Source organism: Zootoca vivipara, chromosome 17 (assembly GCF_963506605.1).
Source record: "Zootoca vivipara chromosome 17, rZooViv1.1, whole genome shotgun sequence".
Classification (NCBI taxonomy): domain Eukaryota; kingdom Metazoa; phylum Chordata; class Lepidosauria; order Squamata; family Lacertidae; genus Zootoca; species Zootoca vivipara.
The window spans coordinates 9,891,011-9,918,818 of record NC_083292.1 but is presented as its reverse complement, the minus strand read 5'-3'; positions in this window follow the sequence as shown (position 1 = coordinate 9,918,818).

Here is a 27,808-nt window from a genome sequence, read left to right as displayed (position 1 = left end):
TCTATTTCCCCCACCAAAACAAAAGGCATTACTCTCCCTGAAAAACACTGACATGCTGTACCGACCTTATTGACAGATCTGATACAACTCAAGCCATCTCTTCCAGCGGGTGGGTAGGTAGAATAATCCATCCCTTTTGAGCATTGATTTTTCTGTCCTTGTATTTCTGGAATTTATGGAACCCGATGCATGAAAGGGCAAATTCGATTTCTAGGCCCTTGAAAGACTAAAGTGGGTAGTATTTTACATCCCTTCCACCCACCTTCCACCATAAAGAATAATAATAATAATAATAAAGAAGATGCTGGGACTTGAAAAGACAATAGGAACAGCAAAAGGAAAGCCCACATTCGCTTTGCAAGACATTTGATATTTAGACAGACTTTGGGGTTTCTCTCCCATATTGTTATAAAATAGTTGCATTGGTGCCTTAGGGAACATCTCCAAATATCTGAGTACAGATCAAGAGATGGTACGAGTCCTCTTAATCCAGAGAACATAGGAAGAACACTGCTGGATCAGGGCAATGGCCCATCTAGTCCATCATCCTGTTCTCACAGTGGCGGATCTGATGCTTATGGGAAGCCCGAAAGCAAGACCTGACTGCAGTTGCAGTCTCCTCCAACACTGGAGGCAGAACATCACCATTATGACAAGTAGCAATTGATAGCCTTGTAGATTTGTGCTCTTTTAAAGCCATCAAAACGTGTGATTCTATAATTTAACTATGCTTCATTGGATGCCCTTAAATTCTAGTATTAGAAGAGGGTTCAGGCACAGTGCTATGGGTGGGCAAGGGGTTTGTTCTCCAAGCCTTAACCTATTGTCAATGGCCTGACATTCCATTCCATTCCATTCCATTCCATTCCATTCCATTCCATTCCAGGTCTCTGCCCTGCCCCCCATGCATAACTAAAAAGAATTTATTATTTCAGGATTGTAGGAAATGGCCTAGCTCTGCAATGTTTATTCTAGGAACTCTCCAGGGTTTCAGACACAGGTCTTTCACATCACTGGCCATCTGATTCTTTTAACTGGAGATGCAGGTAAAACTCTACCCCTGACATTTTCCCCATTGAAAATGTTTATAACTCTCCTCCACTTTGCCATACATCTGGAATTTCCTGGACACAGCCAGTATTCAGACCAAGTAAAAGCGACCGGTCAGAATTCGTGGAAATGTCCAGGAAAATCCAGACGTACGGCAGCCCATGTTAGAAGCATAGATTTTTGGCAAATTTCATAAGAAGTAATTCAAAAACTCATTTCTTTTTTGATATTTCACCAAAAGAGCTCAACAACTTTGGGCAAAACTAAAAAAAAGCTCAAAGAACTTTTGTGTCTGGATTTTTACTTTTTGGAATATGACAACTCTACCCAAGTCCCAGAAACACTTATGGATAAAACCCACCCTACGAAAACTCAGGCCCAAACAAAAACCCACTCAACCATACAATAAAATATAAATATAATAAGGATAAGCTTCATGGCTTGGTAGGGGTTTGAAGACAGGATTCCCTGGTCAAAGTTCATAGTCTAGGCCAGCTTTCTCCAACAAGATATTTTGGACTGCAACTCCCCTCCAAGACTCTTTATCTGGCCCTTAGAAGTGACCTCAGGCCCCAGGCCACACCTCTTCCCCAGGCCACACCCTTTACTGGTCATATCCCATTCCCTCCCCTCATTTCTTTTGCCTGAGTAGAATGTGTCCTTGGACTAAATTATTTCCTCTTACTTGCTTGCATGGAAAGATGTAAATGTGGAAACTTCTGGCTTTTGTGCAGCTGGAGTGTAGCCTACTGTACAAAGATAAAAGTTACATCTGTTGCCACACCCAACACCGTCATGTGGCCCCTGGAAGGTTAAACATGACATTCCTCACCTCTGAAACAGAGCCTTGAGTTTGACTAATGTGGGGTCTCAGTGTGGGCCGGCCCTACTAGACATACTTGTGAAATGATAGAGTGAATTTCCACCTTGTTGTTCCTGTTATCCTGTAGATGACAGATGGTGGCATTTCATTTCAGCAACGTGCTTTGTCTCGGGTTCCTGAACCTCACCTTGTTTTATTGTCTTCAGGATGGCTTCCGGTGTATGCGCAACAAATTTATCCTGTGCATCATTTCAAATCACACTGAGGAGGAGAAACATGTAACAAATACTGATTGCGCACAAATGGCTCCAGACTGCAGGCTGAAATCCTGATGTTTTGAGCAGCTCTGCAACTTGTTCTGATCAATTAGTCACCATAACAGGCAAACAACAAGCAATCCTCAGGCACCTTCCCTGTCTATCTTTGGGCCAAGGGGGAATGCACAGCCAACCCGCTATTCTAACCTGACAGTTACTTCGAAGACTTCCTCAAATTCAGATCTTTTCTCGTGCCAATTTTCATGGGTGCACCCAGTGCCCCCCCCCGGGATACTCAAGGGTGCGCAGTGCCAGCACCTCCCCGCCCCGTGTTAAAAGTGTGGCACATACTGTAACAGCTTCATGGTGAGTACTCGCACCATGGGCGTAGGCAGGGGGGCAGGAGGGGGCAACTGCCCCCCTAGAAGCAAAAGCCTAAGGGGCGCAGCGTGGCAGCCCAAGGCTCCCGCTCCCGGCGCGAAGCTCCAGAGGTGCGCGGGGAGCGTAAGCAGAGGAGCGCTAAGCGGGAGCGGGGAGCGTAAGCGGAGGAGGCAGCCACAGGCTCGCGTTCCCCGCGCGCCTCTGGAGCTTCGCGCCAGGAGCGGGAGCCTGGGGCCTTCTCCTCGGAAGAGCTGGGAGGCGCAGGCCACGTAGCCCCACCCACATTCCCACTATGGCCCCTCCCCTCCCACCCCTTGGCCCCACCCCTTGGCCCCCCTAATTTTGATCCTGGGTACGCCCCTGACTTGCACCTTAAAATAATAAATCACTGGGTGCATCACATATGATCATTGTGTGGAGAAGGTGCAGGACCAAGGCCCTTGGCAGCCATGCCCCCAGGCTCTGCACATTACTACACATAACATGTGTGAAAGAAGCATTTAGGTCAGGGTTCATTCTGTTTTGTTTGTGGGGAGGTTAGATGGTGTTGTGTCAAATAAAATGTCACCCCACACTTTCCAATGCATTTCCCCATCAGTTTCCTTGTTGCAAGGGGGAGGGAGTTTGTTGGTGCAAGGCCTCCCAGAGAATTGCTATTGAAGTTGAATTAGCTGGAATTTGCGAATCCCTCCCACAAAGAAGTCAACAATATGGAAGTGCCCATTTTCTCTGAAGTTGGAGGTGTCTGTCTTATGTCCTAGAAAGCCTTTTCCTTGTATACCTGAAGGAAGCATCTCTACTCCCACCAAGATCTAGCTTTGGGGGTCTTTTGGAGGTTCCCTCACTGTGAGAAGTGAAGTTGCAGGGAACCAGACAGAGGGCCGTCTCAGTAATGGGGCCCACCCTGTGGAATGCCCTCCCATCAGAGGTCAAGGAGGTAAGTAACTATACAGCCTTTAGAAGACATCTGAAGGCAGCCCTGTATAATGGGGAACTTTTTAAGGTTTAATGTTTTATTGTGTCTTCATATATGTTGAAAGCTGCCCAGAGTGGCTGGGACAACCCAGTCAGATGGGTGGAGTACTACTAATAATAATAATAATAATAATTTCAGAGAGTGAGGTGTGATGTATCCTCTGTCCCTGAGATGCTTGTCTAGGGGTCATGGGATGGGAAATTAGGCCAGGGAAGCATCTTCTCTCGCTTTATACTTAGCAGGGATGGGGAACCTCAGGTCTGATGGCAAGATGTGGTGCCCCAGGTCTCACAATCTGGTCTTCACAACTTTCTCTAGCCCACCCACTTGCACCCTCAGTGTTTTTGCCTGGCCTCTTGCTTGCCTGGAGGGGAGGATAGAGAGAGGTGGCTTGAGTGTGTAGAAACTAGCCTACTGTACAAAGGTATGATTGATATTCGCTGCCCATCTTTGCCCATGGCTATGGCCCCCCCCAAAGCCACATGGTTCTCAGAAGCTTACCCAGAAAGGAATGTGGCCCCCAGGGTGAAAAGGGTTGCCTGAAACTGATGCATAGTCCCACACAGCCCTTCCCTGGGTCGACTCATTCTTTGGTGGCAGAAAACGTTGCTGTTAAGAGAACTGGCTTTCTGCAAACGCTTTTGCTTGAAACCAGTTTGTAGAGAAGCCATTCCCACTTAGAGTAAAAGCCTGATTAGATGTTTCTGTTGTCTCTGAATTATTTTTTTTATAAAAATATTTTGGGAACAAACACGTGAAGGGGGGAAAACACACACACACACACACACACACACACACACACCTTGGTATATTCCTGTAATTAGTCTAGAAATGGAAGCAGAATTCTCTCTGTATTTGCTAATGCATGCTTGGCCCCCCCTCCCCCCTGCTGAGAGTGAAGTGATAATGTGAGTATTATGATTAAATTACGTTAATGTGCAAATATGTACTGATTTCATCTAAAGAGCACTTTACGGGTTTCCTCTGTAAAGCTGTATAAACACCAGTAATCTGTACCGCAGCGGGCCTCGTTAGTCATCGGCCACGTTTAAATCTATCAAGCTGGGAGGCTGAACTCACTCTGACATCTTTGCTTTCAAAGTAAAGCGCCTACCCCTGGGAACAGAAAACTCAGTTATTACCACTTAAACGTGAAGCAAACGCTCCGTTTTCGGAAAGGAATCAAATTCTTTGGTTTCCCCCACTCCCATCCCACACAATTCAATGTTTTTTGGGTTAATGGAACAAGCTCACGGCAGCGCAAATGACTCATTTGTCATTTGTTGTTCTTTTTGATGTGCACCTCGGGGCTATCTCCTGGGTGTGCTTCGCAGCTCCAAAGGGTGGGTCTGTGTCAGGGGTGGATAAACTTTTTAAAGCTCAAGGGCCACATTGCAATCACAAGCAACCTTCCAGTGGCCGCATGCTGGTGGTGGTTGGGGCCAGAGGCAAAAGGTTACCTGTGTAAACTGGCTTACATTCCATACCTGCCAACACTTCTCTGATGAAAATAGTGGCACCCTATTCAACAACAACAACAACAACAGGGACGCGGGTGGCGCTGTGGGTTAAATCACAGAGCCTAGGGCTTGCCGATCAGAAGGTTGGTGGTTCGAATCCCCAAGATGGGGTGAGCTCCCGTTGTTCGGTCCCTGCTCCTCCCAACCTAGCAGTTCGAAAGCACATCAAAGTGCAAGTAGATAAATAGGTATCACTCCAGCGGGAAGGTAAACGGCATTTCCGTGCGCTGCTCTGGTTTGCCAGAAGCGGCTTAGTCATGCTGGCCACATGACCCGGAAGCTATATGCCGGCTCCCTCGGCCAGTAAAGCGAGATGAGCACCGCAACCCCAGAGTCATCCACGACTGGACCTAACGGTCAGGGGTCCCTTTACCTTTACATTCCATAATAATAGTAATAATTTTATTCAGGTAGGTAGCCGTGTTGGTTGACGCAGTTGAAATATATAAAATAAAAATTTAAAAAATGTCCAGTAGCACCTTAGAGACCAACTCAGTTTGTTCTTGGTATAAGCTTTTGTGTGTTTGCACACTTCTTCAGATACCAATTTTATTATTTATACCCTGCTCATCTGAATGGGTTGCCCCAGCCACTCTGGGAGGCTTACAACATAAAAACATAATAAACATCAAACATTTTTTTTGAAAAAAACTTGCCTATACAGGGCTCCCTTCAGGTGTCTTCTAAAGGTTGTATAGTTACTTATCTCCTTGGCTTGGGGGTTGCATAACTCCAACATCTCTCCAGTGAATATAGAAACGTCCTAAGGAAAAGCGGGACATTCCTGGATCAAATCAGAAACTGAGAGAGCTTCTGTAAATCCAGGACTGTCCCTGGAAAATAGGGACACCTGGAGGGCCTGCCTCCAAGTTAATGGAGTCGCATAACTCCATATCCTCCAGCATTTCTCCAATTAAAATAGGGCTGTCCTACCAAACCCTCCAACATTTCTCTGATGAAAATAGGAACATCCTAAGGAAAAGCGGGACATTCCAGGATCAAATCAGAAACTGGGACGGTTGGAGGATCTGACATTCAAGCAAAAGACAGAGGTCCATGCCACTGGCAGAGGAAGGGGGTGCGGTGGGTGCGGTCCGCCCTGGGTCTCATCCCTGAGGGGGGGTGACATCGCCGCCCCCCCGGGACGCTTGCCGTGGGTGGCTAGCCCCACCCCCAGGTGGGTGCCAGAACAGCTAGCTCTGCCTCTGGTCCCTGCACATTCCCCTTTCTCTATCTGGGCAAGTGAGAGGCACTATGTTATGCCCAACCAGGCAAAAGCCCTTGAGGGAGTGAGGCAGGGCTTGGGCCTGGTGAGGGTGTGTGGGATCCCTCAGGCCTGAGCTTCTCCACTTCTGCCCTTTATAATAGCACTTGTTCTCCGAGGTTTGCTGAAGGTTCTGTTATTTGTTGACATGGTTCAGGCTGGCAGGCAGCAGTCCTGAAACTGGGTTTTGTCCCTCAAACCCTTCTAAGTCTGGCCTTGGGCCAAGCAAAAGCTACGGTTAGTAGTAGTAGTAGTAGTAGTAGTAATAATAATAACAACAATAATTTATTATTTATACTCCGCCCATCTGGCTGGGCTTCCCCTGCCACTCTGGGCGGCTTCCAACAAACATTTAAATACATCAAATATCACAGATTAAAAACTTCCCTAAACAGGGCTGCCTTTAGGTATTTTCTAAAAGTCTGGTAGTTGTTTTTCTTTTTGACATCTGGTGGGAGGGCGTTCCACAGGGCGGGTGCCACTACCGAGAAGGCCCTCTGCCTGGTTCCCTATAGCTTTGCTTCTCGCAGTGAGGGAACCGCCTCACTGCGGTTAGGCAAAGAATTATAGACACTAAGATAGAACAGGATTGTAGAAATAGAGATATATATAGCTGCACCAGCAGCTTATCTCTCTTTTCTCGTATCCAAAAATGCTAGAAGGACTTTTACACTTGCCAGAAGCTCGGCTCTGCCCTCGCCAGTCTTGGAAGGATCCTTTAAAAAACGTCCCATATGCCAGAGACTTTGTGCCTGCCCATTGGGGGATATAAGAAGCTCCGAACACATATTTTTTAGATGTCCCTTTTATGACAAGGGGAGTAGAGAAACCATTGACCCCCTGCTGGTGAGGCTTGCTGACTTCCCCATAAAGCAAAAATTTGATCTGCTTCGGTTAGGCAAAGATCACAAGACGATCTTGACGGTCGCCAGATTCTGCGCACAGATCTGTAGCTGCAGTTAAGAAAATTCCAAAACTCGGATCCACGGGTGACTCTGGGTCATTTCTCTATGGTAGTCTTTAAAGTTTTTTATGTGTTTATATGCCTACCGCATTTTAAAACTTAAAATCCATTGATGTATATTGTTTTAAATGTTTGTTTTGCTTTTGGGATTGTAGTTCCGTTTGTCTCCGACCGTAATAAATAATTCTGAATTCTTGTTGACATGGTCCCAATTCTTGCATTGTCAATAACACATCCCTTCCCAGGCCACACCCATGGTACCACATCAGAACACTGGACCATCCAAAGATAGCTCAGTTGGTAGAGCATGAGACACTTAGTCTCAGGGTCATGGGTTCAAGCTCTACATTGGGCAAAGGATTCCTGTATTGCAGGTGTTGGACTAGATGACCCTCATGGTCCCTTCCAACTCTATAATTCCATGATTTAATAGATAGCACAGTGTCGTCTGCATCGATGGTGGGAACCTTTGGCCCAATGAGATCCAGAAAAGGTCCAGATTTGGCCCCACACGCCATGCTTTCCAGACCCCACAGCTGAAGGCATATGTGAGGCAGGCATTGGCACGGCTGCAGAGGAACAATTGGGGGCTTAACGGGAATCCTGATGGTTCATTCACAAGCAAGGCTCTCTGTCAGCACTTGTCAGAGTGGATCTGCATTAGGGAGCACCTTCAAAGGAGGTTGCTGAAACAGCTGATTCTGGGTGCCAATCACTTGACATCATTACCTCCAATAACCTCTGATGTTATTTTTGCAGCTAACCAAAGCAGTTCAGAAAAAGCTATTTAATTGATGTGCCGAATTTTTTTAAAAGCAGTTTCTCACTCCCCTCCCCATTCCCCCCAGGCTTTGGCACTTCCATTATCTCTAAGCTGGAGAAAAACCTAAGAGGAAGAACTTCATGAAAGAAAGCAAGATTGCATGTGGAGGGGAAAGAAGCTCATGGATTCCTCTCCAAAATAAACCGGCTGTCAGAAACTGGGTGGCAAGATCTCCTTGGAGGCTCTGTTGACTGTTGTTACTGATGGGCTAGTGGCTACTGAAAGAGCTGTGATCGGGTGGAGAGGAGGGAGTGAGGATTGATGGTTTTCCTCCATATGCAGAGGAGCAAACAACAACAGCAGCAGAAGAAGCAAAAACAAAGTTTATGTGACACATATGTGCTGTTTCTCAGTCTGTTTAGAGACTGCAATGGAACACTATACCTTTGCAATCTACTAGCTCTGTGCAAACACCACGGTGTTGATATACAAAGCATGCTGTCTGTGAGACTGTGGCAGCAATGTAGGCAGGGGCGTAGCAAGAGGGCGGCGATAGGGGCGGGGTGCCCCGGGCTCCACTTGGGGGGGGCAGTGCCCCCTCCCCACCTCCACCAACTATCTGAGTGGATGTAGCAACCAAGTAATTTCGTTGTTCCCGCAAGATAACTTATCTTATCTTATCTTATCTTATCTTATCTTATCTTATCTTACGGCCGCCACTGCCGCTGCACGACCACAATCACGGAGAGGCCCCAATGTTGCTTGGCGCGTGCTGTGCTTGTTCCTGGGCGAGGGGCGGGCTAGGGAGGGGCATTAGCAGCGACTGACGCCCCTCCCTAGCAGGGCCGTCTCAAGCAGGTCGGGCGCCCTGGCGCTGAGGCGTGGAGATCGCTCCAGCGCCCCCGCCCTCACAGCGCGCAGCACGGCTTCCACCGGGACTGCACCTAGAGCCGGGCCTGCTCCCTGGACCACCCCTCGCCTAGGAACAAGCAAAGCGCACGCCGAGCCGGTGAGCAAGCAAACTGCAGAGCGAGGCTTTTTAAAAACCTCACTCCGCGGCTTGCCAGCAGCGCTGCTCTAGTGATGGGATCCTGGGTGGCAGCATCCCCGTACAGCGCATGCATCATGCGTGGTGATGCCGTGCATGCGTGGGCAATGCCCCACCCTGGGGGCACCCCGGGGACCAAACAGCCTTCGGCCGCCCCTGAATGTAGGGCAGAATCCAGCAAGGAAGGACCCCATGTGGCTTCATCGAAAGAAGAGTTAGTTAGACTTAGTTTGCTAAGGACCAGCTCTATCTGGCTCCTCCTTCCATGAGCTGTCACTAGGCAGCAGGCATTCCATCAGGCAACAGCAGTGTGAGAGCAGGGAAGCAGGACCACTACATCTGCTCTGCCGAGGGACCACCTCCACCAGATTCCCCTCCATCCACCAGCTGTCACCTGGAAGTAGAGGTGCTTGAGCAAGTTGGTTTGTTGTGTGTGTGTGTGTGTGTGTGAAATTAAGTATGAATTGAACTGATACTCAACTCATTGACTAGCATGAGGATCATGCTTGTGGGCTTTCCACAGGTATCTGATTGTCCACTGTGGGGCCAGAATGCTGGACTAGAAAGCCTTTGGTGTGAGTCATTTCAATAACAAGGAGTCCTAGCTGGACTGTGCTCAAGTAACTGAAGTAGAACACACAGGTTTTTAAAGGTTATCCTGCTCTGAGCACACTCACAGGTTTTGTTCCTGGGCTGTCCAAATTCCCGAAACTGAAAAATTTCAGCCCTATACCCACAAGCCAAATTTAGAGCATTTCCTCGTGTTCCCTAATTTCAGCAAAAATTAAAATAATGTTTTCAGAATCCTGCCGTATTTTATGTATTTCTTAAATTTATTTCTTGCCCTTCCTCCCAGTGCAACCCATATCTGCTTTGCTCCTCTCTAGAGAAAACAAACACATTTTGCACAAGTGAGTCAAACAGCTAACTCAGGATGCTTGAAAAGCTTGTGTCCATAAAACACGCCTGTATGTTTTATAAACGGTGGGGGAACTGTGACAGTGTTTGAGTGTTCCTCTGTGGCTGATCACAAGTTAAGTTCACCAGGAGTGTTAGCTTTAGCAACTGCTGCTGCCTGACAAATTAAGTTTACAGCGTATCTTGTAGGTTCTCAAAATATCTCTGGTCTTACGGGTCAAATACCATAGTAATTCGCTTTATTACTGAAGGATATTCCAGCTGGCCTTTCTGCGATAACCTCTTGAACAAAAATAGAGCCCTTCACATGGTAGGTTCAGAAAGCACCAACCAAGCCGAACGGATGCTGAAATAGCATACATGTCCAAACCATGTTTTGACAAATCAACTGTTCATTTTCAGTACAATCTCATGTCTACTCAGAAATAATTCCAAATGAATTCAGTGGGGCTTACTCTCAGGTAAGTGGGATTGTAGTTTTAGTCATTTTTCACCCACTACCCTGAGATCACTTCTATGAGTTTTGATCAGATCCATGGGCGGCACTATCAGGGTTTTGGGGTGGGTGGGGTGGGGTGGGGGGTGCCTTTCATTTTCTTTAAACCCCCCCTGCCCCCATGGCTGGTTCCAGTATCTTCAGAGAGCTGCTGTGTTGGCAGCCCAGTCCCACCTGTTTGTGATAGTGTCCCAACCTGCCCCTAAAAGAAATGGGAGAATGTTGCCCTCCCTCTGAAGAATTACTCAGTGAGATCCCTCCCTCCAATTTTGCTGCTCATGAATGGGGTACATAATTGGGAGGGGGCACTTGCGTTTCAAATCATGCACACTCATTTAGGAGTAAATGCTTGACAACAGCTCCTTGTTGAGAGTAAGGATGGGCAGAGCAGTCTGTTTTCATTCCAGGTCAATTTTGCACATGCTCATTCCATCCCTCTTTTTCTGGTGGATTTTTTTTAAAAGGCACAAAAATATTACATTTAAATTGTATGCACTTTCCCTTAAGGTAAGCACATTATATGAATTCTGTATGCATTCTCCTCCTAAAATATGAATTGCTTATGCTTCTTCAATGCATTTCCCCCTTAAACACACACTTATGTATGCATTTCCCCACAAAATATTCATTTTCCGCACATTTGGGTGGGGGCTGAACTGCTCAGCAAAAGGAATAACTGCTTTCCAATCTGTAAGTCAGTCCAGAAACCAATGAATTAGGCTGGTTCACATTGAAATGCGAACCAAACCAATTCCTCCTCTATCTCTAGTTGACAACACACTTAATGGGAAGCATTGGTTTGTTGCAATGCAATGTGTGAAATGCTCCAAAGGATTGGCCAGTGGCGATTGATGTCCATTGGGGTGGAAGGCAGGGAGGCCGACAGTAAGTGGAGCCAGAGCCAATGACAGCCAAAGATGGAAGGCAAGAAAGCCAATGGTAGGTGGAGCCGTGATGCAGGGCCACAGCCAATGACAGGCAGAGCCAACACATTCGAGTTTTGTCTCCACCCTCCTGCTTGCCGAGTTCTGCAAGGGCAACCTTGAGACCAAGGAGGAGGAAGCCCACAGGCAGTGCCACCCTCTGGATGGCTGAGGGCAGGCTGAGGTTGATGGGGCAGTGCCCTGTTAGACTCCACTGGGATTGGCTGCCCCTCCTTGCCAAACATCCTTGTGGCTGCAGGAAACAGGTCTGCAGCTGCATAATGTGTGGAGTCACCTTCCATCTTTGCCTGGATTACTGCGTTCTGCTTATACTGCAGTTCATTTCTTGGAAAATCAATAGAACAGTAGGGATGGTGACAGGAGTCACCGAGGGGGGCGGAGATAAATCCCACACCCATCTGCTTTAATGGAACTATTTAGAGCGTTATCTCTGGGAAAACAGAATGTTGAAAGACTGATGATGTAATTGGAAAGGAGACAAATTAAGATATGTTTCCCTGGTGAGTTTTTTTCCTTCCTCCCTCCCCAAATAGCTCTGAGGTGCACATTCAATAATACCACGGAGTCCCCAGCCTGCACAGACACTCTTGTCACTTTGAGTTAGGGTAGATTCTTTAACGTTGCTACTCGGGAATATAAAACACTCTTGCTGGGGGAAAGGGATGGAAACCCAAAGAGGCTAAATGCAGGAGTTGGAGAAGGAGGATATGAGCAGTAGAGACTAGTCATTTAGGGCAAGTGAGGCAAGTAAGTCTCAATCTGCCCACAGCCAACCTCCCCATCAGACTCCCTCCTTACTTAGAATCAGTCCAGGAGCTACCACTGGGTGTCGGCTTCCTCCTCAGCCGTAGTGTTGCTAGGAGGATGGGGACAAAACCAGAATTTGCTGGCTCTGCCTATCATTGGCTGTTTCCTTGCCTGCTGTTTGGGCTCCCTGGAATGTGCCCCTCCAGTCCCAATGGGTACCAGTCTCAACTGAATAATGAGCAATGGGCAGAGAAGGCAGGGCCCTGCCCAAGGTACTTTGGCACCTGAGGTGAACCATGAAATAATGCCCCTTCCTCACCAGGGAAGAAGGAGTGAGTGAAGTTCTGTGGGAGATTTCCCAGCAAATTTAACAATGCATATTTTTTGCAAGTTAGCATGTGAAGGGGTTAAGACCACAGAGCCACATTGCTGATAGGCAGACTCAGACTCAGCCAGGTGCACTTCCTGCCATGCGCTTTCCCCTCCCCGCACCCCATGTTTAGTCCAGTGTGTATGACAACATGATGGTTCTGGGGAGATAGGGGAAACCAAATATGTCAAGCTCAGAGGGGGCAAGTGAATAAATACTGTACTGGTATATTGTGTGTGTGCATGTGTAATGTTTTAGGACACAATTTTGCCAAGTATATGCATATTTGCAGGCAATTTCTCCTTGAAATAATACACTTTTGTATGTGGTTTTCACTAATCTATCCAATTTTGGGGGTTGGAGATCTGCAATCACAGGATCTGGAGAAGTGCAGATTTCAAAGGAGAGCTGGGTGTGCATCGGTTAAATGTGACTTTGGAACTTTCACCTTAAATGATGAACTAAATGAATCTCTCCCTTTTCCCTGCTCACACTCCTGTTGATTCTCACCACTGTTGCTTTCTCTCTAGCCTACCATTTTCCTCTGAGCCAGGGAAAGTGAGCAAGCAAGCAATGACAGTCAAGAGGAGGAACACCTACTTCCTTGCTTGCCTGCCTGGCACTGTTCCCAGCAAGTGAGCAAGAAGTGGGTGGCAAGAATTGTTTGGTGAGAAGGAACAAGAGCAGCAACTGCCAGGCATCAAAGCCAGTGTCTGGAAATCAATTTACACAGAGGCATGCAGTATATAGGTCCTTCTGGTCCGTGGAATCCCTGCCCCACATGTCCTGGAGAATGGAAGAATCACAGAACTGTAAGAGACCTCAAAGGTCACTGACTCCCACCAGCACTGAATGGAGGAAATCTTGTCTATGCCAATGAGAGCACGTCCCTTAATGAACATAAAAAGAGCCTGGTGGATCAGGTCAATAGCCCATCTAGTCCAGCATCCTGTTCTTACAGTGGCCTACAAGATGCTCTAATGGGAAGCTCACAAGCACAGCATGAGCACAACTGTGCTCTGCCCACCCATGAGGCAAAGTTCATCAGGCAGTGGAGACATGGTTACTAGTAGCCATTTATCTCTCTCCCGAATCTTCCAATATCCATTTTCAGGGGCATGCTTGCCTCTGAGGTAGTGGATGTAAAACATAGGCATCATGGCTAGTAAAGCTAAAGGACCCCTGGACGGTTAAGTCCAGCCAAAGGCGACTATGGGGTTGTGGCGCTCATCTCGCTTTCAGGCCAAGGGAGCTAGCGTTTGTCCACAGACAACTTTCTGGGTCATGACTAAACTGCTTCTGGCACAATGGAACATTGTGACAGAAACCAGAGCACACAGAAACCCTGATTACCTTCCCACTGCAGTGGTACCTATTTATCTACTTGCACTGGTATGCTTTCGAACTGCTAGGTTGGCAGGAGCTGGGACAGAGCACTGGGAGCTCACCTCATCGTGGGGATTTGAACTGCCAACCTTCTGATTGGCAAGCCCAAGAGGCTCAGTGGTGTACACCGCAGCGCCACCCACTGATAGCTACTTGAATTTGTCAAATCCTTTTAAGAACATAAGAACCCTGCTGGGTTAGCCCAAAGGCCCATCTGGCCCAGCATCTTGGTTTTGACAGTGGCCAGCCGGTGGGGATTCCACAAGCAGGACCTGAGTGCAACTGCAGGGCTGGCCCACCCATGACATTAGCTGAGGCAACTGCCTCGGGTGGCAGGATTCACAGGAGCAGCAGATCTGCCCCCCAAGGAATGCATCGCCTGTAGACTACAGTGTGGGTTGGAAGTTGGTTGCCCACCAGCTTTTACTCTTCCCAAATGTTCTGCCACAATTTCCAGCTCAAATAAAATATACTGAAATATATGAAGGAATTAATATTTTGGAAGAAAAATATGTAATGCCTCTGCTAATGGAAGCTCACGCTTAATTTTTTTTAAAGGACATTTGTATGTATTTAGTTTTAATTACATTTGTTATTTTTTAATTGCATTTAATTTTTAAACAGTGTAATTGCATTTATTTATTTAAAATGAGCAGATTAATGCAGAAACAGGATGGGAATATTATAAAAATTGACAAGGCATGGAAGTAGACTGATTTGTCTGTCCCTAGGGACTAATGCATAATTGAAGTATGCAGCCTCCCAATTCACACACACCCTGCAGCTCTGGGCAGTCAGTATGGTGCCCTCCTGATGTTTCTGGACTCCAACTCCCATCTGCCACAACCAGCATGGCCAATGGTCAGGGGTGATGAGGGAGCCAGATGTCTGCAACATCTGGAAGCCAACACCTAAGGCCATGGCCAACTAAGTCCTACTCAGAGTGGACCCATCAAAATGAATGAACCTGCTAGCCTGGCACATTGATTCCATGGGATCTATTCCAGGTAGTTAGGTGGATGCATGAAACCCCCCCACCCCACCCCAGTATATCTGTAAGAAAAGGAGCCATCACAAAATGAGGGCAGTGAACCTCAGTGAGGGGTTTTGGGTGCTACAAGTTTGTCCGGGTTTCCACCTCTTGAAAAGTGGGGAAACCATGAAATCGTTAGCAAATTGATGACACTGCCTGTGTCATTTTCCCCAGCCGCCAAAAAACCTTGTTTTAACAGGGGGTATCTCCCCTAAGTGTTCAACAAACACGGGGGTTAATCAAATCTCCTTATATCTTGCCCTTTGCGTAATTAAAGCCACAACAAATGGCGCAGTTGACGTTTTGCATCTAATTGTGTTTAATGAAACATTAAAGACAATTAAAGGCATTACAGTGGCAGGCTCCTCTTATACCCTCCAGAGTTATTATGGGCTGACGAAGTGCTCTTATTGACTCACTTGGCAAGGGTTTTTTAATTGCATTAGAAGCTGATCGCTGTCTGGTGGCTTGTCCTAAGCACAACCAGCCCAATGAGGACAAAAGCAGCTAGTTTAATTCTTTATTGACAAAGCACACACTTATAGTAGCTCCTAAGATGCCCAGCACACACACACACACACACACACACACACACACACACACACACACTTCTGGTGGTTAAATAGCTGGCATCCCCTTCCCAAGCTTTTGCTGTGTGCTGGACTGCTGGAACCACAGTGTCACAACGGCTCCACCCGATCTTAAGTATCCTTGCCTGATGGGGTGTGTGCAAGCCATCTGTGACTTCTCCTGCAAGGAAGTTGCTACTGTGTCTACCTCTTCAAGACCTTCCCGGGAAAGGGGATGGAAGGGATTCTACCAGCCTTCATTTTCAGAAACAGCCTCTTCCTCCACTTCTCATTTATCTGCAGCTTCTTCCCCCATCTTTGACTGCTCTGACTCTTCCCCTTCCTCCAGCTCTGGCTCCTGCCTTCCACGTAGTACATGCAGGAATGTATATGGAAGGCAGGAGAGGATATATTAGTTAGATATTATTTTTCCTGACTCACGTTAGTGGGCGTAGAGCAGAGTACATTCCTTTGCAGCAAATAGGAAGCTGTTGATAGCTGTTTCAACCTTTGGGGGTGGATCTACACACAGGAAAAAGAAATGCTATAAATATGTCAGAAATTAAGTCATTATAACGAAAGAAAAAAATGCTATGGAAAATAGCATAGTTTGTTTTTTTTACTCTCTGGTGCCATCTGGTGTTGCATGTTTATAACGCATTCAAAACGCTGCTTTTTGACTAATGTAGCTGTCCCTGATGAAGCAATCCAGAATGTCTTAGCGCAGCCTGGATTCTTCCTTATTTCCCTCTTCAAACAATAACAACACAAAAGTCCTCTAAAAATAAGAATAAAGTTTACTCACAGTTAGTTCACATTCAGTAGCAATCGGAAGGCAGGCTTAAGCTGCAGCAACAGGCACATTTTGTAGATTAGATTGAGGAGAAGTCTGAGCTAAGCCTCAGACTTACAACATGGGCCTGATGTTATGGATGAGCCATGTGCAGGAAGCATATGAACAGCAGAAGAGAGAAGTTCAAGAGAGCCAAGAGGAGAAATGGCAACATGCCCAGCCTTTTACTTAGGTCACGTCCATCTACCTGGTTGCACCCAGGGGTGTGTGTGTGGCTCCCATAGGTTTGATAGGAAGTACTCCCTTGTTGGAGCCGCATTCCTCTGTGTGTCCAGTCTGGCAAACAGGAAATGTTGGACTTCACCGCTCTATCTGGATATCCCAACAGTACAAAACCCTATACATTGCCAAGACTTTCTCCTGGATCATCATCTGCACCCCCCACCTCTGCCACACAACCCTCAGAGCTCTGCCAGTCCCTACCAGTGCTGCATACTTACACTGTCATCTTGTTATCTTTTTTTGAACAGGCCGTGGGATGGAATACTGGGGCAGACAAGTCACAACAGTTCACAGAGTGTCCACATGGAGGACCACATGGCGGAACACCTGACCAGGTCAGTTTCCTGTTCCTCCACACATGCAAATGAGATGGGAAAGGTGGCAGATAAATTCACTGGCCAGTAGCCATTTCCCTCTCTTGGACCACACACTTCAGAGAAGCAACATCTTGGCGTTAGAGTCTCTCTCGGCTTCCTGCCAAGAGAGAGACCAAATGGAGCCTTACTTTACTAAGTAGTCTCCACTTAGTATGTCACTCTGCTGATACTGGAAGCTTGATAACACAAGCTTGGATACGATCTATCTAATAATATATCCTAATCCACATCCCTAACATTCCCACACAGGCACATGATCAGCCTTTGAGATGTTGAGCAAGGTTACAGGTTATCTTTCCATAAGGTCAAGGCTGTGCCGCCATGACAGAGTTCTAAGGTACATGGTTGGTTGTAGTCTAAGACATTGACATGTCTGGCTCACTATCCAATCTGGTGTCTCCCTGGAGGTGGAGTGTGCCCTTCACTGACGGAGAGTGGTGTTGGAGTCGCTGTTGGGATTTTATCTATCCTTACCTGCTACAGCAAGGACTATTAGGTTTGGCGTAAATCACATGAGTGTCTGAGAGAGTGTGAGAACGGAAGTCTGTCTTATCTCTTCCACCTAGGGGTTGTTATTGTATGTGTTAGTTTCACTTCTGCTGTGTCCCAGTTCTGTACTCTTGTTCGGAGAACACAGACGTGATTATGGAGTCTCTGTATATAGACTGTAAATAAAGTACTTTAGAACTACAGATGAGCCGTTCTTCTTACTGGATCATGCTAGAAGACTTGTGTGCTCTTTTCATGAGGAAAGGGTCGCATATTACTGGCACTCTGGACTGAAGGGACATGCCAGCCAGAGAGGGCCACAAGAAAGACGCTCCAGAGTATTGGGGAGTATGCCACCTCCCCAGAGTTTTTTTTCTTAAAGTCACATCAAGTGGCTCTGCCACCAAGTCCTCCTGCTTCCCTGTTGAGAAGTCTCCATGGGGAGCATGACATCTCCAAAGATCTCCCAGGACATTCTGTACAAGATCTCAAAGCAGCTGTTTTATTACAGAAAAATTTCAGGAACAGACTGAAAAGAGAAGTTGCTGAATTGGAACTCATTACCAAGCTTAAAACCATGGAGCCCGCTGGGATGAATAAAGACATTGGATTCTTATCTCATTATGCATGATCAAGCTTTCTTTAGCGCCTCAGCCCTTGCTTTTTCCCTGCAGGACCAATTGCAGTCATCAGCAGTCGTTAACAGCCATCTACAGGTTTACCACTCCCATCAGCCCATCACCCATTCCCCCCACCCCCCACCCTCTGTATATACATAAGGGACTGGCTTCTGTTTCAAGTGTATCTGAAGGAGTGTGCATGCACACGAAAGCTCATACCAAAATAAAAACTTAGTTGGTCTTTAAGGTGCTACTGAAGGATTTTTTTTTATTTTATCTCCAAAGATAACATTCACATTGATTGCTCTGGCCACTGTTGGCTCTGGCCCTGTGCACCACTGGCAGATGGAGCTCACAGAGTTTCCGAGAAGGGAATAATTCTGAGGGGATGATGGAGAAGACTGGAGTGTCAAATTCAGCCCCCAGGACCTGAGGTTCCCTTCCTTGCACATGGTGGCTACTACATTAACCAATTCTACCACCAAAGGATGGGCAAACTTTCTAAAGTTGGTTTCTCATCTTTCCTATCTTAGGGAAGATGGAAGTTGTCATCCCAAAATATGTGGAAGTTATTGAAGTTCACCTTATGGGGGAAAAATATTGCCCCCTCTTTTTCAAAACATGTCCGTTGATGACTGAAAGCCAGAATCCTAAATGTGTGTGTGTGTGTGTGTGTGTGTGTGTGTGTGTGTCCCCATACTTTTTAAGGAAGCTAGTCAGGTCTCTCCATCTCTGATGGAATGACTGTTGTTTAAATCTTAGTCAAGGATGTCGCTATTAGATGACTTCTCTCAAGATGAAGGGGAGAAAAGAGGATGATCGATGACCAAATTGTGTCTCCGGAGCTTTTCTGTCTAATTTTTCAACTCTTAGGAAAATGCTGCCAGTTGAACTGTCTCCATTCATCACAAAGAAAATATGGAGAGAAAGTTTAATTTATTTTATAAAAGAAAATATTCTTCCTCCTTGACTTTTTTTTCCCTGACAGGAGGTTATATTGTCACTGGTCTGACTACTTTGAGGCAAAAGAAATTCTCTGGATTCTGCTGCTGGGTAATAATTAAAAAGCCCCTTTTTGTGACAGCTGTAAGCAGAGATCCACATCTACCCTGAACATAATTGCAAGCAGTCTCTGCACATGTCTAAGTCTTTGTGTGAAAGAGTGTGCACTTGTTGACTTGGTACAGTTCCACTATTGTGTACACAGATACACACACTACACCTGTTAAATGTCACAAGTATGAATGTACAGCCTTACGATTTGTGTAGAGACCTACACAGGCTGCACACATGTTACATGTGAATAACTACATGAGTGTAGAGCTTTACTATTTTGTGTACACCGATTGTACACTCATTCAACATGTTGTGTGTACACTCCTTCTGAACCCTCTGTGACTGCATCTCCCACATCTTTTTAAAGGTGAAGGCAGATGGGCACTTCAAGGTAGATAAATGATGAGCTCCATCCACTTGGAGGAGGCAGGAACAGATGGAGAACCATCGTCTTGCTCTTGGCAGTGGTTGCTGAAATATCAAGGATGAACTAGGAGCAGGAGCTTCCCCCTGGTTTACCTCTTTGTTGAATAACTGTTAATGGAGATTCTCATGATGTCTAAGTCCTTGTGATTTTGCCCATGGTGGGAAACCCCTCCCCCCCAAACGTATCAGTGTTTCCAGCAGGAATTAAAACTTCAGGATGGTGGGTAGATTTATAGAAGTGTAATTGCCTCCAACTATCCTGGTCCCCAGGATATCCAGGGACCCAGGTGGCGCTGTGGGTTAAACCACTGAGCCTAGGGCTTGCTGATCAGAAGGTCAGTGGTTCGAATTCCTGTGACGGGGTGAGCTCCCGTTGCTTGGTCCCAGCTCCTGCCAACCTAGCAGTTCGAAAGCACGTCAAAATGCAAGTAGATAAATAGGAACCGCTACAGCGGGAAGGTAAACGGCGTTTTCGTGTGCTGCTCTGGTTTGCCAGAAGTGGCTTTGTCATGCTGGCCACATGACCTGGAAGCTATACGCCGGCTCCCTCGGCCAATAATGCGAGATGAGCGCGCAACCCCAGAGTCGGTCACCACTGGACCTAATGGTCAGGGGTCCCTTTACCTTTACCTATCCTGGTCCCATGTTTGCTAAGGTTGCAGGTCTCACAGACGGATATTTACTTTTAAAAGGATCAGGGAGCAGGCGAAGGTTATTTTAGCATTGGAGATGCACTCAGTCATATTCGTGCCTCCCATTTACAGACTGGTACAGCTTATTCCCTGAGTCAAAATTAGTCCTCTGAGTCCAGCAATCTGCTCTTCCTTCTCTCACATATGGGTTGAACCCAATTAGTACAGTATTTAGTGGTTTCTTAAAGCTGGTTCCTTATTCCTGTGCTGTGATCACGACCTGGGGCCCTGTTGCCATGCATCCAGGAGAAGGAGAAGGCGACCACAGAGCCAAGTGTATTTCTTTGGTGAAGCATAACTATTCAGTAGGTTTGATTTAATTCCGACAAAATGAGGGTCATTAAAGAAGTTATGTTGATTGCCTTGCTAGGTCCACCAGAGCTTACCCCAATGAGATTTTTTTTTTTAATGGCTTTGTTTACGAAGCCTCTGGAAACAATAGACGAAGCACTCATCTGCTGAGAGGGCAGCACCCGTCACTGTTTCTGCATCACCAATTATTTCCTTTCCAAACAGGCTGGGGAGCCTGTGGCAGGCTGGGGAGAAGAGAAATGACAGAGGCAAGAGAGCCAGCCAAGGGAGAGAATCTGCAGCACCTGATCCATTTATCACACAGTTAGGCATAGCTAGGGATTGGGGGCGGGGAATTAGATTCAGTTCTCATTTTAAGGGGAACCTACCTAATCCACACTTTCTGAAACAATGCAGGAACAAAAAATACAGCCATCCTTCCAAATTTGCATTTCCCCGAATTTTGCGATGCAGTTCTCCAGCCAAGTGATGTGTACAAAAACACATATACTAGGGTAAAGTGTGCATATAAATAGTACACAAAAACACATTATGCAAGGGGAAATCAGTTTGTAAAGATGCGTGCAGTGGGCCAATTGAGTTTTGGAAGAAATTTGCAATAATGCTGTATTATGTTTTTAATATTCGGTTGGGAGCCTCTCAGAGTGGCTGGGGGAACCCCACCAGATGGGTTATAAATTATTGTTAATATACTGCTGAATTTTCATGAGGACTTAAAAATATATATGACAAACTGACATGGAAATGGGGAGAACTGAGTGGAAAAAATGAGAAATTGAACAAAATCAAAACCGGCAGATTCTCCCATCCCTAGGCATAACAGAGGCAATGGAGGAGTGAAAAAATTCAGCACCTGTGACCTAGCTAAAACTTCAACAATATATAATTAAAATGGTGTTGTGGGAAGACATTTGGGTGTGTTTTCAGCAGGAAAAGCATGCCTCCTCCTTGCTGCTTCTTTGCACAAAATCCCTCCCCCTTGCCAAGCTGTTAAAAAAGAAGAGGAACTGCACTAGGCCTCCCTGATCTGCGTTTGCACATGAACAGCAGAGACCTTTTACAGAGCACCATGTGCAGGTACACACTCTCTTTGTTGGCATTTCTTTGATCACTTGAGACTGAGCTTGGTTCCCACCTCTTTAACAAATACAGGTGTTGGAATCAGGTCTTTGGTGTAGCGACACCTACCTTTGGAACTGTGACATTACATATCAGATGGGCACCACACCTGCTGTCCTCATAGTGTCTGTTAAAGACTTTCCGATTTCAAAAAGATTTCTAAGTGTAGATTCTTATCCCAGACAGTGTTTATGTTGGATTTGCAATAATTTTTATATGTGCAATAATTTTAAGTGTTTCTAGACATGGAATGGGTTTTTTTAATGTTTCTGTGTATGCTATTGTGTAAACTGTTTCTATAGCTTCAGTTGTGTTATATGTGCTTTCATTGTATTGTGAAATTGCTTTGAGATAATCCATAGGCAGTGATTAATAAACTGAATTAATAATAAGACATTCAGCTGGTGGTTGCCTTCAAAAGGTACTGTTGTCGGGATAACTATTTGAATATAAAAACACAACCCCTTGTGATAACTATTTGGGCAGGTTATTTACAGTGCAGTATAGGTGTTTAGGATTTTTTTAAAATAGATCTTTTGTTTACTCTTTGTTTATTAAATGACATTTAATAAATGCAATGTCATTTTCTGATTTTGTTTGGTCTATTTGAATCCTCTGAATCCATTTACGTTCCTTAGACTGTGAGCCCCTAGGGGATAGAATTAATATATTTTTTTTAAAAAAAACTGATGCAAGCCACTGTGAGCATGAGATACAAAATAAACAAACAACTAAATGAATTGAACTCCAAAGTGTGAAAATGTTGAGCTCAATATAAATGCTCCTTTCCTCCTCAGTGAGTCAACAATCTCCCACCATTTTCCCAGCAGATGTTGTGTGTTTGCCCATTTGACAAGCCAGTAATATATATATTTAAATAAAATAAAATAAAAATAGGAGACTGGATCCAGCTGACAAAACTATCTCCCCTGACCCCACAGGCTAAGATGAGGAAGGGCTCGTAGGTTGGATCTTCCCCACTTCTGGTGTACATTTGTAATTTTTTTTTTGGCCCTTCCTGCTGAATTTAAGCCACCATAGGCCCCCTAGATATTAATCCGTTTTCATTTATATTTTCTAGTCCTGTGGAACTAAAGCATTTTGAAAAGAAACCTGTTGTGCGGGTTGGGACATTCCTCAGCCAAAGCAAATGGAAATTTTGCCTCTGAAAACAGGAGGACCAAGAATTGATTTACTGGAGATACTCTGATCTGCTATGGGGAATAGAATAGTTTGCCATTCAAGAGGGGACTTCTATAGGAAGAGAGGGGGGGGAATTTAGACCTAAGTGTCACAGTAAGAGGAACCCACTGCCCTGTTATTATTTATAACCTGCCCATCTGGCTGGGTTTCCCCAGCTACTCTGGGCAGCGCCCAACAGGATATTAAAAACATGATAAAATACCAAACATTAGGAACTTCCCTAAACAGGGCTGCCTTCAGATGTCTTCTAAAAGTCAGATAGTTGTTTATTTCCTTGACATCTGATGGGAGGGCGTTCCACAGGGCGAGTGCCACTACCGAGAAGTCCCTCTGCCTGGTTCCCTGTAGCTTTGCTTCTCGCAGGGAGGGAACCGCCAGAAGGCCCTCGGCGCTGGACTTCAGTGTCCAGGCTGACCAATGGGGGTGGAGATGCTCCTATAGGTATACTGGGCTAAGGCAGTTTAGGGCTTTAAAGGTCAGCACCAACACTTATGCTATGCCAAAAAAATCCTTCAGATTGGTATGTGTGTGTATAGCTCTTACAGTTGCACTTTTGTTTTTTTTGGGGGGGAGGGTATTTCACCTCCCACAAAGCCCCAAATTTGCCCCAATATTTCTGCAGGTCAACACTTCAGCTCAGCTGTAATCAAAATGTAGTCTATCCATGCAAAATTTCAATTGACCATTAAAACCACATTCTTGTGTGAATCTGTATCCTTAAACAAACATAGGAAAGAAGAGACACATAGCTTAACTCTCTGATTGTCACTGCCGTACCATGAGTACATCAGTCATCCATTACCGAGGTGTGGGCACTGAGCCTACGCACACAGCCCTTTCTAACAGAGAGATCCATCTTGGCTCTCTCCATGCTGCCTGCTCCATTTAGAAATTTCCAAACCACTTTTGGCAAATATCAATCTTCCTGCAATCCTGCTCCTGTGCCTGATGAATAGCTTCTCGAATTAACACAGAGCCCTCCAACAAAAGTCAGGGCCGCTGAAGGCGAGCTATCTGCACAATCAGAGCTGTTTATGAGCTTTGATTAACCGAGAGTGTGATCTGCGTGTAGCTCACTGTAAATCCTGCTTGGAGCTCCAGAAATGCCAACTTTTCCCAACCCGGTACCCTCCCAATGTCCTGGACTCCAATTCCCATCATCCCTGGCCATTAGCCCTGTATAGGGAAGCTTTTTAAGGTTTAATGCTTTACTATGTTTTCATATATGCTGAAAGCTGCCCAGAGTGGCTGGGGCAACCCAGTCAGATGGGTGGGGTACAAATAATAAATTATTATTATTATTATTATTATTATTATTATTATTATTATTATTATTAGCCACACTAATTGGGGCTGATGGAGGTAAGAGTCCAAAAGACCAGATTGGGGAAGGTTGGCTTAGGACAATCAAGTTGTGATGGGGGCAGAGTAATGTGCACCTTTTGGTCTGCCCCTCTTTACGAGGGCAGCCTGTGTGCTGGGCTAGGAGAATGTCAGGATCCACTGCCTTGTTTCAATGTAATTCTGCACACAGATAAATGCTAGTGTGTACAGAATAAGGGACTGCCACTATACCTCAGTGGTAGAATATCTGCCTTGCATGCAGAACGTCCAGGTCTGACTCGGTATATGGCAGCTTCCTATACAGTCGTACCTTGGAAGCCAAACAGAATCCGTTCCGGAAGTCCATTCGACTTCCAAAACGTTCAGCAACCCTGGCGCAGCTTCCGATTGGCTGCAGGAGCTTCCTGCAGGCAATCGGAAGCTGCGGAAGCCGCGCCGGATGTTCGGCTTCCAAAGAATGTTTGCAAACTGGAACACTCACTTCTGGGTCTGTGGCGTTCGGGAGCCAAAGCATTCGACTCACAAGGCATTTGGCTTCCAAGGTACAACTGTATTCCCGTGGCAACTGAGACTGGCATGCCAACAGCCACTAATCACATGCAGCAGAATGTGTGGTGTATCTCATGTTTAAATCATATTTAATTTACTTAAATTTTAATATATTCCATTAAAATAATCCAAAGTAGAAAACTAGCAGAGTAGGGTGGGCCAAGACATTCCTTCCTGATGCATGTTGAAGCGCTCCATTTTGAGCGGATTGCATCTGTAACCTGCCTATTAATTTACATTTACAGTACTTGTTCCATTTCCTTCTCATCTGTAGTGCTAGCTTCCCAGTGAAGGCTGGTTTATTTGCGTAACTGGGGTCCAGCCCCACCAGCCTCTGTCTACTCTTCTACAGCCTTCACTCGCTTTCCTTCTCACTTTAAACCAGTCCGGGGAGTGGGCCTGGGCTGCCAGCTTCCTCCTCCTTAGTCCTCCCATCGCTTCTTTTAGAACTCAGCAGGGAGCAGGAGGATAAAACTTGAAATTAGTTGGTTCCCTCTGTCATTGGCTCTGGCTCCCCCTACTGGTGGCCTCCCTCTTTTCTGCCCTACCAGTTCCATTGGGTGCCAATCACCACGGCTAGCTCCTTTGGCATTAGGAATAAAGAAGTAAATATATATATATATATACCAGAGAGATATGTGTTTGATTTTCACTTCTATTTGCCTCTCATCTATATGCTACCTGACAGCGAAGCATTTCAACACCACACATAGCAGAGGATATATGAGCCCAAGTTTCACCTTAATTTCCATACCATTCCCAGAGAATCTTTGAAGGTTATTCTCTGCCTGACTCGTACAAAGTCAGTCTATCAATAACGATGTTAAGGGGGAAATGCTGAAATGGCAATATCTGCCTAAAAATTGTATTACTGGATATTAGCATACATGATCTCATTATACACCCAGCATATCTCTCTCTCTCTCTCTCTCTCTCTCTCTCTCTCTCTCTCTCTCTCTCTCGTGCGTTACAATGCTAGCATGTGCCTTGTTCAAACATGTATAAACCCATGAAACTTTGTCATTTTGGCTGTGATCCACTTGACATTGAACTTACAGGGACTTACATCTGAATAATTACGCATAGGTAAGCAGTGCTTTTAAAAAAGGAAAAAAGAAAAAAGCTGCCAGTACTTACCTTGAATAGGACGCAGGTGGTGCTGTGGATTAAAACACTGAGCCAAGGGCTTGCCGATCAGAAGGTTGGCAGTTTGAATCCCTGTGACGGGGTGAGCTCCCATTGCTCGGTCCCAGCTCCTGCTAACCTAGCAGTTCGAAAGCACGTCAAAGTGCAAGTAGATAAATAGGTACCGCTACAGCGGGAAGGTAAACACCGTTTCCGTGCGCTGCTCTGGTTTGCCAGAAGCGGCTTTGTCATGCTGGCCACATGACCTGGAAGCTGTACGCCGGCTCCCTTGGCCAATAACATGAGATGAGCGCCGCAACCCCAGAGTCGGTCGCGACTGGACCTAATGGTCAGGGGTCCCTTTACCCTTTACTTACCTTGAAGTTGTTACAGTAAGTGCCACACTTTGAACATGGGGTGGAGGGGAAGGTGCTGGTATTGGGTACCCTTGAGTACTCCCAGAAAAACAAGTACCGAAGGTAAGGATGGACAAATCCATCATTTTTGGTTTCTCATTTCCCCAATCTGGAATTCAGTTCCTCACATTTCTGCAGCAAATTTCTGAAGATTCGCCAGCATTTTTTGCATGCAGCTGAGATTTTTTTGCAGGTGGTTTCCCCATACATAATGCATTCTTGTATGTTATTTTCACTAATGCATGCATTTGTATGAACATTCTCTTAAATATATGCATTTGGGGTGGGGTGGGGGGTACACATTAGATAATAGCATTGCGTAGGAGCGAACTTGTAGAAATACACTTGTGAGATCTCGTGGGACAAACCCCCTCTCCATGCACACACACACACGCACAGGATTGGGAGAGAGCTCAATCTGATCATTTAATGCTTTTTTGACAGGTTATTTCAAAGACAGTTGGCCTGACAGGTTAAGAGAAAATAATCTTGTGTGATAACGATCCCCTCTTTTCTAGTAATCGCCCCCCCCCCCTCCCTGCTTGTTTGTTTCTTTTGGCTTAGCAAATACTTTTGTTATCTCTGCTTTCTGTCCAGCCCCCCCCCATCTCCCTTCTGTATGCCTTTGATTCCCCCGCCTTCCTCTTTCATCAGTTGCTTGTAAATCTTTCCCATGGTAGAGATTAGAGCAGGAATGAGTGATAGATGCTGTCAGTAACAGGAGCTAATTTTACCCCTGATAACAGTGCTGTGATTTATACAGGCTTCATGCTGCTGATACAGATGTACATCTACAAGCTTTTCTTCCTGCCTCCAATACAGACCGGAGATGCATCTCTTTAGAGTAAATGGGATTTTTGTTATTGATGGAGGAGGAAGCTAACAAGCATTAAACTCCTGATTGGGAGACAATATACTGTTTTGTGGCTTCCCACATTTCCAGTTCCTGGGGCAGAGCTGTCCGGAGTCAGTTGCTTTCTGAGGAGACAATGCAGAAGACCTATCAGTGCGTTGTAATTGCTCCTTATTTCCAAATATGCAGCCTCACGTCCCCTGAAAACAACAGCACAATGCAGCATCTTCAGCCCCAAGGCTCCTTCTCACTAGCCAGCTTTGAAACCAGCTCCTCTCTTCCACACAGCTGCCAAACTGCTTTTCGCCAGCCTCCAAGCAAACAGAAGCATGTGCGTCTGGCAGCTAAGTAGCCACCAGCCCCTCATCAACGCTCATGATGGTGAATTTTATCATATGTGGTGGACATTGCGAGAAAGTAAAAGGATTTTGTTTTGTTTTTTAAATATATTTTTATTAATTTTCCAATTAAAACCAATTATATCACATTCATTATTTCAAATTATACACATATATATCAATCAAACCGAATGTTATGCCAAATCATCTAAAAAAATTTTTTTGGGTTCCCATGCTTCAAGAAATTGGGGATTCCTCGCAACCGTCCACTGCCGTCTTTTTTCTAAAGTTCAAATCGTCTCTCC